The sequence below is a fragment of the Cupressus sempervirens genome, chromosome 5, assembly GCF_028749045.1.
Source record: "Cupressus sempervirens isolate cs-2001-9-10 chromosome 5, ASM2874904v1, whole genome shotgun sequence".
Classification (NCBI taxonomy): Eukaryota; Viridiplantae; Streptophyta; class Pinopsida; order Cupressales; family Cupressaceae; genus Cupressus; species Cupressus sempervirens.
In genome coordinates, this window is record NC_143122.1 from 931,580,945 (window position 1) to 931,591,996 (window position 11,052).

Genomic DNA, 11,052 nt, shown 5'->3' on the forward strand with positions numbered 1-11,052 from the left:
TGTGTGTGTGTGTGTGTGTGTGTGTGTGTGTGTGTGTGTGTGTGTGTGTGTGTGTGTGTGTGTGTGTGTGTGTGTGTGTGTGTGTGTGTGTGTGTGTGTGTGTGTGTGTCTATATATATATATCTGTGTGTGTGTGTTGTGTGTGTGTGTACACACATTATATTCAGGATGCGGGAACTTGAAAATTGAAACTCCTCAATTTAGGGACACACCTCTCAAATTCATTAGTGAAAGGGATGTGGGGTTTGTTGGAGAGGGAAGAGTGGGTGGCATTGGATACATCACATTTGACATAGCATTTTCCTTTTGATAGTCTAGTTTTTTATTATTCCACAAACACCCTAAAAATTCCTGTCACCAATTTTTTTTTAACTAATATACCCATAGATTTTATTAGTAAGACCTAGAAAATGGTAATATATAGGATCCTTGATGATTTCCAACATCACACCAACATAAGCCCACAGAATAGTCAAATGCTTTCTTGATGTTCAAGCTCTCCATGTAGGTAGAAATCAGCAATAATTGCATCCTACTTAGATTACAAAAAAGATTACCCTTCTATTATGGGGTTTCTTAAAGTTCCACATGTTAGTGAATATTTGACAATTCCTTTTTGATACTCTACTCTCCAATTGGAATGATAATCGATATCAATCTAATTCATTTTCATGTTGTATTATTTATCTTATTCTCTTCTAGTTGTGCCTTGGCACTCTTGAGTTCATGTAAAGATTTATAAAAAAAATTGGAGGCTACCCTGCACAAATCATTTGCCTTTGATAAGTAATAGATAATCAAGTCTAAAGCAAAAGAGGATAGGCGCATGCTTTTGAGAAGTAATTTTTGAGTGAATTTAACATGTCACATAAATTTTTTTAATATTCCATCAAATTTGAACCATAAAATTAAATTCTTTTGACCCTAGATCTAAAAGAATTCAAGTAAAGAGAAGATTTAGTCTTCTCATGAACTCAACAGTGACAGTAGACAACTAGAGGAGAAGAGGTAGGAAGCATCCTTTTTACTGGTAGAGGTAATAGATAGCCAAATCTGAAGCAAAAGATGCTAGGAGGATACCTTTGAAAAGTAATGTTAAACTGAATCTAACACGTCACATTAAAACTTGTAATATTTAATTAAAGTTGAATCAAAAAATTAAATAATTTTGCCCCTGAATCTGGAATATTTCTAGCAAAATGTAGTTTGCCCACAAAAAATTCAATTAAATTCAATTGGTTTTCAAGACTAAAAAATGTTGAAACAACAAATTCTAATTGTTGTTGTTCTTGGTTTGTTATTCACATTTGTAGTGGAAGGCAATGCAAGAGTTCACAAAGAAAAGCCTATACATACAAGGACATTGAATATAGAGAATGAGTACACCAAATGGATAAGATGGATAGTACTCTAAGCCATTCATTGTATAAACCAGCAAAGAACAAGCTTCTTCCTTCCTATTACCTTTTGGTGGATCCTATAGAGAGAGTAGAGGACTTCACTCCTATTCAGGAAGCCATCAATTCTCTACCTCTCTTCAATATTTTTAGAGTTGTTATCAAAATCAATGTAGGAGGATATGAGCAAGTATGTGTAAATTAATGTGGTTTCGAAAATAATTGTGTGAATTTCTTTACATCAATGCTTATGCTTAGTGATATATTAATAAGATGATGAAATATAATTTAAGGATTGAAAAGTTAGCTAAGTTTGAAGATTGAAGAGTTGGCTTTCCTCAAAAAAGATAACATGGCACAATTTTATCTTTTGATCTGTTAAGATTGTAGTTTACAAATTTTGATTGGATCAACCTTGTGAGCTAGCTAAAAATATTTGGTTTTGGTATTTTTTTTGGTGTTTGATAGGGAGAAGGTGAACATGTCGATGACAAAAGCATTTGTAACTCTTGAAGGGGCAAGGGAAGACTCCACAGTCATACAATGGGGAGACATGGAAAGAACTTTAGGGCCAGATGAAAAGCCATTGGGCACATACAATAGTGCCACTATAGTAGTTAATTCTCCTTATTTCATTTCCAAGAACATTACTTTTAAGGTGACATTTGGGATTTCTTACTTCAAATGCTTTCTATTTAGAATTGGCCTATATCTAATTTTTGTGCTTGGAATCTTGGATGATTTTGAGAAATATCACAATGTATAATTGATTGATAAGTGATAATTTTAATAGGTATTTGAATATATGTGTGGGTGTTTTGTTTGATATTAGTATGGTTTGATGGCTAAATTGTAGTGTTGTTCTTATTAATAAAGTTCAAATTCTATGAAAGAACATTTGTTGATGTTGAATATTTTTTTGAAAACGTAGAATACAACACCTATTCCTCCACCAAGGGCAATAGGGAGGCAAGCAATAGCTCTGAGAATAATAGGGTGTTAGGAATAAGGTGTCTCAACCTTGGATAATTCCTATTCTTATTATTTGTTTTGTAAAATGTATTTTCTTGCAAATAATGGTGATGTGTCAACATCTTGAATTTTGTATAAGGAGATGATGGCTAGAACAGTTATGATAGATTCCTATGACACATAAGAGATATGTTAGGAAGATTCTATGATAACTGAAGACATGTCGCAACTGATAACTTTGAGTAGTGTACAATCTACCTCAATAGTGGGGGGTTCCTATTTTCTCAAAGAATGGTAAAACCCTAATATGGTTATCTTTGGGAGTAGCCCTAAAAAGTGAAGCTCATGTTATAAGCGATTTTAGGGTTGCAAAGAGAAGTGATGCAAAAAAGTGTATTGTTGGTACTGAGCATTGCTATTGGAGTCTTTTTTTGTCATTGTTGAACTTTCATTGCAAGTATATTATAATCTTGTGTTGAAGATAATACATTGTGCAGGTTCTGGAGGGGTGGGGTTGTTTTACCGAAAGGTTTTTCCCCACCAGAAAATCTTTATGTTATATGTTTCTTTCTCTGTCTATTTTATTTATGCTTTCTTGGCTGAAATATTGTTGTTTGCATGATATTGAATATGTAAGTGTAAAATATTTTAATAGGATTTGCACCATACTTCTCTTAAGAGATTAGTTTAGGAAGTTCTTTCTGCACCTAAGTTTCCTTGCATAGTGGACACAACAACTTTCTTTGGGTGCAACTTCCTTGGAGCTTAGGACACCTTATATGATCACATTGGATGCCACTATTATATTGAAGGCTCTATGGATTTTATCTTTGGGAATGACCTTTCACTCTATGAGGTACATACCCTTTTTGTAATTTGTGAGAAAGATTCTTAAAACAATTTTTCATATTGACCATTTTAAACAGTAGATTCTAAAGTTTCATGAGGTACACTCTAACATTTTATGTGTTTTAAGTGATTCACTTGAAGTCATAGTAATGACGAATCTTATTTAAAAAATTTAGTGATTTCTTATGAACATCATAAATAGATTAGGTAGTAAACCTAAAATAGTACTAACTATTGTGATTTATATGAACAATACACTAAGTCCTATTTAGAAACTATTATGGTTTATATGAACATTATACTCTTTATGGACTATTTGAAATTATATTAATAAATAGGTCTTATAGAAGAGGTTATACCAATAAATGAATATTATTGGAGAAGTTGAACATCATACTCTTTAATTAATTAGATTAAGTGGAAATCTGAAATTATATTAATAGATAGGTCCTATTGAAGAGCCTAGACCAATAAATGGGTATTATTGAGAAGTTAATTTGATTTCATATGAATGACATGTTAAGTTTTGGTGAGCTTGGTGCATATAGAAGTCTATTAATAGATAGGTTTCAGATGAACCACTTAAACAATTTGAAATGAACTTAATCCCTAAACACACATTTCAATATTATATATATTGATGTAGGGGTGTGTGGTACATGGGATATCTAATAAATATGGGGAAATGACAACAAAAAAAAGAGAGAGTTCAGTAGATGACACAGGATTTTCATTTTTGAGATGGAAAGTGACAAGGTCAGGAGCTCTATTTTTGGGGAAAGCATGGGGAACATTTTCAAGAGTGGTGTTTGCATACACCACTAGTACATTAGGCCCCCATTTTTGACCAAGGGTCTTTTTGGGTTGTTAAATTATTTTTTTTTAAAGATGGGCCTGATATCATTGAAATTTTGACCTTCTGAACATATGATGTGATAATAAAAAAGGGCAAGTTAGTGTTCATTTTATTTTCGTGTGTGTGACCACAATGGGTGGGAGTTTGATCATTTTGTCTTTCAAGTGTTCCTTTTCCATGAGCTCTCTAAATTATTTGTTCGATGGTCTATCAATCACACTACAATTGGATGGTTATTGTCTTCTCTTCTCCTAATCAATGTATGGTTTCTTTGAATCTCACTAGTATGTCATTGCAAGGCCCAATTTCTCCTTGTCTCAGCAATCTCTCTTTTATTTTAATGCTTTCTCTCAAGAATAACAACATTAGGTTTACATTCCTTCTTAATTGGGAAGGGCTTTTTCATCTATACCAAGATTCTGTGAATAAATAGGAAGGCTCCATTCCCTCTAGTAGGTTGTCATTCTTTGCAAGTTCCCATTGTGGTTAGACTTAAGTGACACACTAGATGCTTTAAACAACATAGACTTATCAACTAGTCCTTGATCGAACTAGTCAGATTGTCTTATCAAATTTTCAAATATAATCAGTCATTTTATCATATGGTCATTGTGTCTTATAGAGAGAATGTCTATACTCAAAACCAAATAGGTCAATATTATATGAGGTACCTTATTCTTGAATCTAAATATCATTATCATTGTCAAATATAATATAGACATTAAATCATTTTGGCTATTCACTTGTTATACAAGTTAGTCTTATCTTTTTGGTTTTCACAAGTCATGCACTTATGCATCTTTGGGATATCCACAAGCTATTAGAGATGTTTGGATGGTTCATGGCCTTATTTTTTTTGTTTGTTGTTTGTAGGCTTTTTGTCATGAAGTCTAAGGACATACATGTTGGATGTTTGTGATAAACATGTCCCCCTATACAAAAAGTATCAAATGTAGAAAAAATGCAAAGAAAAAACAATGTTCATGACTACCACTAAACATATCTTGACCCTTAATACCCATATTCTTAGATGTATTGGCTAACATTCCTAGTCTATTATAAGTGCTTGTTAAATGAAAAGGGAATATTTCATCTTGATATGTCAATATCTTGACCTGCGCATACCCATTTTTAAAAATAAAATGGTTCAATGATGAAAAATAATTGATCAAAAGGAATTGCTGAATTGTGGTTAACAATATCTTATTTGCAAGTTCTTTTAGTGTGACTAGTTTGATCGAGGACCATTTGATTAGTTTCCTATTACATCCACACCTTTTTCGTCAAACCAAACTTTTTATTTACTTTCCATTTATCATGTTGTAGTTCCCATTCATCCTGTTGCCACTTACCTTATTTTTGATCCTGGTCGCATCCATAGTTTGTTGAAGTGCAAAATGTGGAAAACTAGTCTTAACACAGCTTGCAGGGAATGTGTAGAACAGATTTGCATAATATAGGCAAAATGGATTTTTTGAAAGGGCATTCCACAACTTTCAAGAAAATTTAATTTGCATGCAAAGCAATTTGGATTCTTTCATCACAACATTTTTGGATTTTTGAGTTTGGTGTAGAGATCTAGCTCATTCAAACCCACTAAAGTATTGGAAACTGTGATTCTATGATCTAGCTCTATTATAGAGGAAGCTAAAAATATACTTTTTTGGGCATGAATTTATATTTGTTCATAGATCTAATAATGGAAGTGGGGATACTATCTTTTAAACGTTTAGAACTTCGTCTCAAAAGCTCCAAAATTATATGGGCTTTGTTCAATCCTCTAATAACTTAGAGATACAAATGCTTCTTTTTCTATTTTAAAGTCCAATCCCTCTTAATACAATCTTTATTGTTAATCCCTATCTATACAGTGTCTATTAAACCCTCATAGGTAGCTTTACAACCTCCTTATTACTACCTTTAAAAAAATTTATTATGTGCAAGACGAAATTTATGGGAAACATGGAATTAGTGCACAATTTTGTATTATATTAAATCCTCTTTTCACAAAAAACATCCAAAGTTTAAAGTAATTAAATAGTTATGGTCCATATAAACTGTGATACAAGAGATAATATTGATATGTGGAAACTTAGAAATGAAGTAGATTTAGTAGGTTTATGCTTTTTCACAAATTACAAGCAGCAATCCAGTAGCTCTCTTTGCACTGTCCTATTTTCCCTTATGGGTCTATCAAAAGTACAATAAAAAACAACAGTAGCTTTGGCTGAAACTATGTGGGGTAATGGAACTATACCATATGTTGGAGGAAATGGGAGCATAATTGGTTATGGTGGAGGTGCAACATGGGGCTTAGGTCAAGGTAGTAATAAAAAAGAAAATGGAAGTGTTGTTGGGTATGAAAGTGGCTATGGAAGCTCTAAAAATATCTATGGCTCAAGTGCCTATGCTTATCCAACACAAAATAATGGGTATGGAACTAAAATGGCAACATATACCTCAACAATAAGGGCCTATAGAGGTACATACATTGATAGTTACAGCAACTTTTCTTATGGAGACTCAGCTTGGAGATCAAAACCATCTGATCTTGTTGGAGCACATTTAGTAGGCTATGAGCTAAGCGTAGTTAGAGATGGGTTGCATAAATAAACCCCAGCAACATACATTTAGGCTATTGATATAAACCTACCGATGGATATAGAGGTGACACAATCAATACAATTCAGAAATATTTTCTATTTTCTTTTGTTGTGTTATTTTTTAGAGGCAAGTTTGTTTTCAGGTCTTTTTCATGGACCAATTAGGATTAGTCTCAACTTCATGCTTATTCATACTTTGTGTCAAATTTTTTGTTGTTTTCTCGAGGAAAAAATGTTAGTTTTTTTGTGAAAATCTATTATATTTTTCATTTTTAAAAATTTGATCAACAATATATTTTATATAGAGAATAGTTGTATCCCATTTTTATATGGAAAATAACTGCATCCCATTGTAATATGACATGCCTATACATTTACTATATTAAGTGCTAATTAGAGTAAGATTACATTTATGCTTGAAAATTTCATGCTTGCTTGTCTATTTTTGTAGTTGAGAGGATAGTACAGTCTCTCTAATATTTTGAAGCTAAGGTGATCTGGTTGATACTACAATTATTTGGAGTTTTTCCATAGTTGAGATACACTAAATATATCACTGATGTAATATTTATGGTTTGTGTATTTTAGCACTTTAGATAGTACGATCCAATGCATACACTAACCAAGGAATGGAAATTTCTATGTGAAATTAATTACAAGTATTTTGGTTTGGGTCACATGTTTTGGATCTTAGTGCTAGCTAACATTATAGTCAAATTTAATGATCAAGTTAGGCTTTAGATATTTAGTCACATTGTGAGTGACTTGGTCCGTGTCTCAACATGTGACTTTCAGAACTATATATCTAATTCAATTAGGTATATTCTCTAGTTTTGTATGGGTGTCTGCAACTTCTGTAATGGAAGTTGTATTAAATATTGGTCCAAACAAGCTTCTAGTTGTATCTTTGTAATTCCTCTTTCAATTTTATTTTTAAGTGTCCATGATAGATTCATGGGTAGAATAAAATCGTATTGAATCTCTTATTCCTAAGATGATCAAATTATTGATATTGTTTTCAATTATTCTTGTGTCATATTATGTAGAGCAACAGGTAGGATGACCATTAATCATAGAGATAATGTTGCAAGGATTATATCCTATTTTAAGGATGTCCACTAAGAATTTGAATGTGATGCTAAATGAAACATAGGAATTTTGGTTTTGAATAAATCAAATTACAATTCGTATAATAATATTTTTTAAATGTTAGCTTTCCTTTTAACAATATATCTACATTTTATGTTGGTACCTTTTTACAATTTTCAGTATGGCACACTAGCGAAATCTATAAAATGCATTATTTGGGTTATTATTTTTCATGGTAAGGAAGTGTTGTTAAGATCATTGTGAAAGGAGAAATGGTTACTATCTTCCAAGTCTTGGTGAGATCAGTACTAATAGGATGTGCATTCTCAATTCTCCCTTGCTATGCTTTTTGGTTTGGTCAATACTCTTCAGTATAAAAGTGAAACTACTTAAGTATGAGCCTTGGGACTTTTGCAGCTCACCTCTTTTTTTTCACAATCCCCATTGTCTTATTTCTTACTAATTATATATATATATATATATATATATATATATATATATATATATATATATATATATATATATATATATATATATTATCGATAAAAGGTTGAAGTCGAGATCATTATTATTATGTGTTGTGATCAATTCTCATATAAGATACTCACAATTTACCATTGTGTTGTAGGCTCTTGCCTTATATATAATGTATTGTTATTTATTGGGCATATATAACAATATAAATATCCATAACTTTTTAAATTCAGTTTGAGATTAAAATACAACATTCTTTACTATGGTTTCTCATTATTTCTTTAACTTTTCATTCTTGCAGTTATATACTAGCAATAATTCATTCACTTGTGGATGAACATATTTAAGATCCATACACATGTTTTGTTATTTGAAACTTGATTTCAAGCTTCATGAAGAAATCATCTATAATAGACACTTTAGTTTGAATTGTTCCAATACATCTATTCCTACTTGGAACATATTGGATGCTAGAGTGATGTAGGTGTCTCTCTTTCACCACATTAGTGCAAAGGAAGTTTCTTTGCCAAGTTTTCCTATACATTCACTTCTTGGACATAAAGGTGATGTAGGTATCTATCTTTCACCATAGTAGTGTAAGAAAAGTCACATTTTAAATTGTATCCACACATCCATACCTATAATGGCCTTAACAAAATGTAAGGGTTGGCACATCTTTGGTTGGCATGTTTCTTAAATATCAATCTTAAATTTGATTTCTCATAAGGTTGTAACAATAACAAGGGAGTCACCCTTGGTCTATACTTTGCATCAAAAAGCTACAACTTCTCTTAAATGCTTCAAAGCCATGAAAGTCTCTACTTCATTGTTATTTTCAGAAAGATTAACTGTAAATGATCATTCTATGAAAGAAAATTCCCTAACCCTCATAGGATGGCCTCAAACTAACATGTATCATACTATCCTAACCATTAGAATGCAAAAAGACTAACTGTGAAAGATGATGCCCTAACCCTCATAGGATCATCTCAAACTAACATGTATCATACTATCCTAACCACTAGAATGCAGAAAGACAAACTATGCAAGGTGATCACCATACTTGTTATGATTAAAGGAACACTAATTATGAGGTTTGGTTATAGCAGTGAGCAATCTACCTAAACAAAATTATATTTTTATGATTGGGATAAGTTTATTATGTTAATCTAATGCTGAAACATCTTTCATTTAGTTGAAACTTCATTGGAGAGTCATATAATGAGCAAGCCCTACTTAGATGAGGGTTTGCAAGAGCAATTTGGGGCTTTCATAGTTACAAGGTATATGAGATTGAATTGGTTGTAATTTCTTTTGATTGGGGTTAAAAAATAAAACTATTGAAAGCTTGAGGGCTAGAAGCAACATATGTCACACACTTGTTCTGTAAAAGTGGAGTCAAATAGGCCAAAAACTAGTGATAGTCATCTATTGGGGACAGTTGATCCAAAACACCAATAACTAATTTTGAGATATGTTGAAATATAGCCAACTAGGTATCAGAATATGTGATTATGAGAGTCTTTTGGGACATCTATGAGGAAAAACTAATTCTCATTGGAGACTTAATTGCAAATTAGGCCTAGTAGGATAGCAAGTTGGGTTTACCAATGAAATGAACACCTAGAACTTTGAAAATAGTTTGTTTGTGTTGGATTAAGTTAGGGGAAGATAATAGGAGTCTTGTAGAAAACTTGAAGTAGTTTTGCACATATTTGGCCAAAAAGCCAAAAATCCCTAGTTGCTCTCCAACACATGATGGGGAGACATTAGACTACTGCACTCTTAAACTTTATTCTAAGAGGAGTTCCATGGCCTAATACGACTCTTCCTACTTTTTTTGGCCTGATAAACCTTAGATGTGAGCATGAAGATGGTCATGTTTGGTCTTGCAAGCTATAATGGACTGTTCCTAAGGTTTTCCAAGCTCCTAAATAGCTACGTTTTAGTGATTTTTCATTCTTAGCACCTGAATCTAGTTTGAAAATCTTGGGTGTAGCCTTCATTAAGGTGGATTCTGACCACTAAATGCTATTCACAAGTGTTCAGTCCTACATAAGGGATGGTATATAATGGAATAAACACATTCTAGAATAGAGGTGAAAATGGTGATGAAAGTAAATAAGGATTTCATCTAGCCTCCTCACAAAAATTGGGGTTTCCATACTAAAAGTGTAAACAGCTGATGGAATCACCAAATTGCACACAAATAGGATTGCAAAATAGGATGCATGGGCCTGACTAACACCCATTTTTAGTTTTAACACTTTGGCACCATTTTTTATTAAAATTTAAAGTTGATTTACTATTTTTTATTTTTGTAATAATTAATCATTATATAAATTAATAGTGTTTAAAATAAATGTTGAAAAAAATTGTTTCTTGTTGGAGCTAGATGAAAAGGGAGATGACCAAAATTCAATTCAGAATGAAAACAAAGCTCTTCTGTATATAGAAATTCCAAAGGATGTTGATCCAAGAAATTTTAGAAATTAATAATTTTTAACTAAGCTAATTTTTGAATAATAATTTAGTCTAAACAAGAAGCATTTACTCCTAGACTGATTTAACTTCATTTTAAAGTACTAGCTCTGAATTTGTATTGATTAGACATCATTTTAGAGAAGTAAAGTTGTAATATGGATAATATGGTAACAAAAGGTGATCAATGCCAATGGTAGTCACCTGGTGTTAAAGAAATTAGAAACATCTTAGAGGAGACTTGGATTGTATTGGCTATGTCATTTGTGATTCTTCTAATAAGGTGTTAAATTGTTGATAGAAGCAACAAAAGTACTTTGTCGTAGAAAAT

The 11,052-nt window shown here is 32.0% G+C and overlaps 1 pseudogene; it reads left to right on the forward strand.

The window, feature by feature from the left end:
- The first annotated feature begins 1,255 nt into the window (after positions 1-1,255).
- On the forward strand, positions 1,256-4,065 carry LOC149559008 (putative pectinesterase 53; annotated as a pseudogene).
- The last annotated feature ends 6,987 nt before the right edge of the window (positions 4,066-11,052 follow it).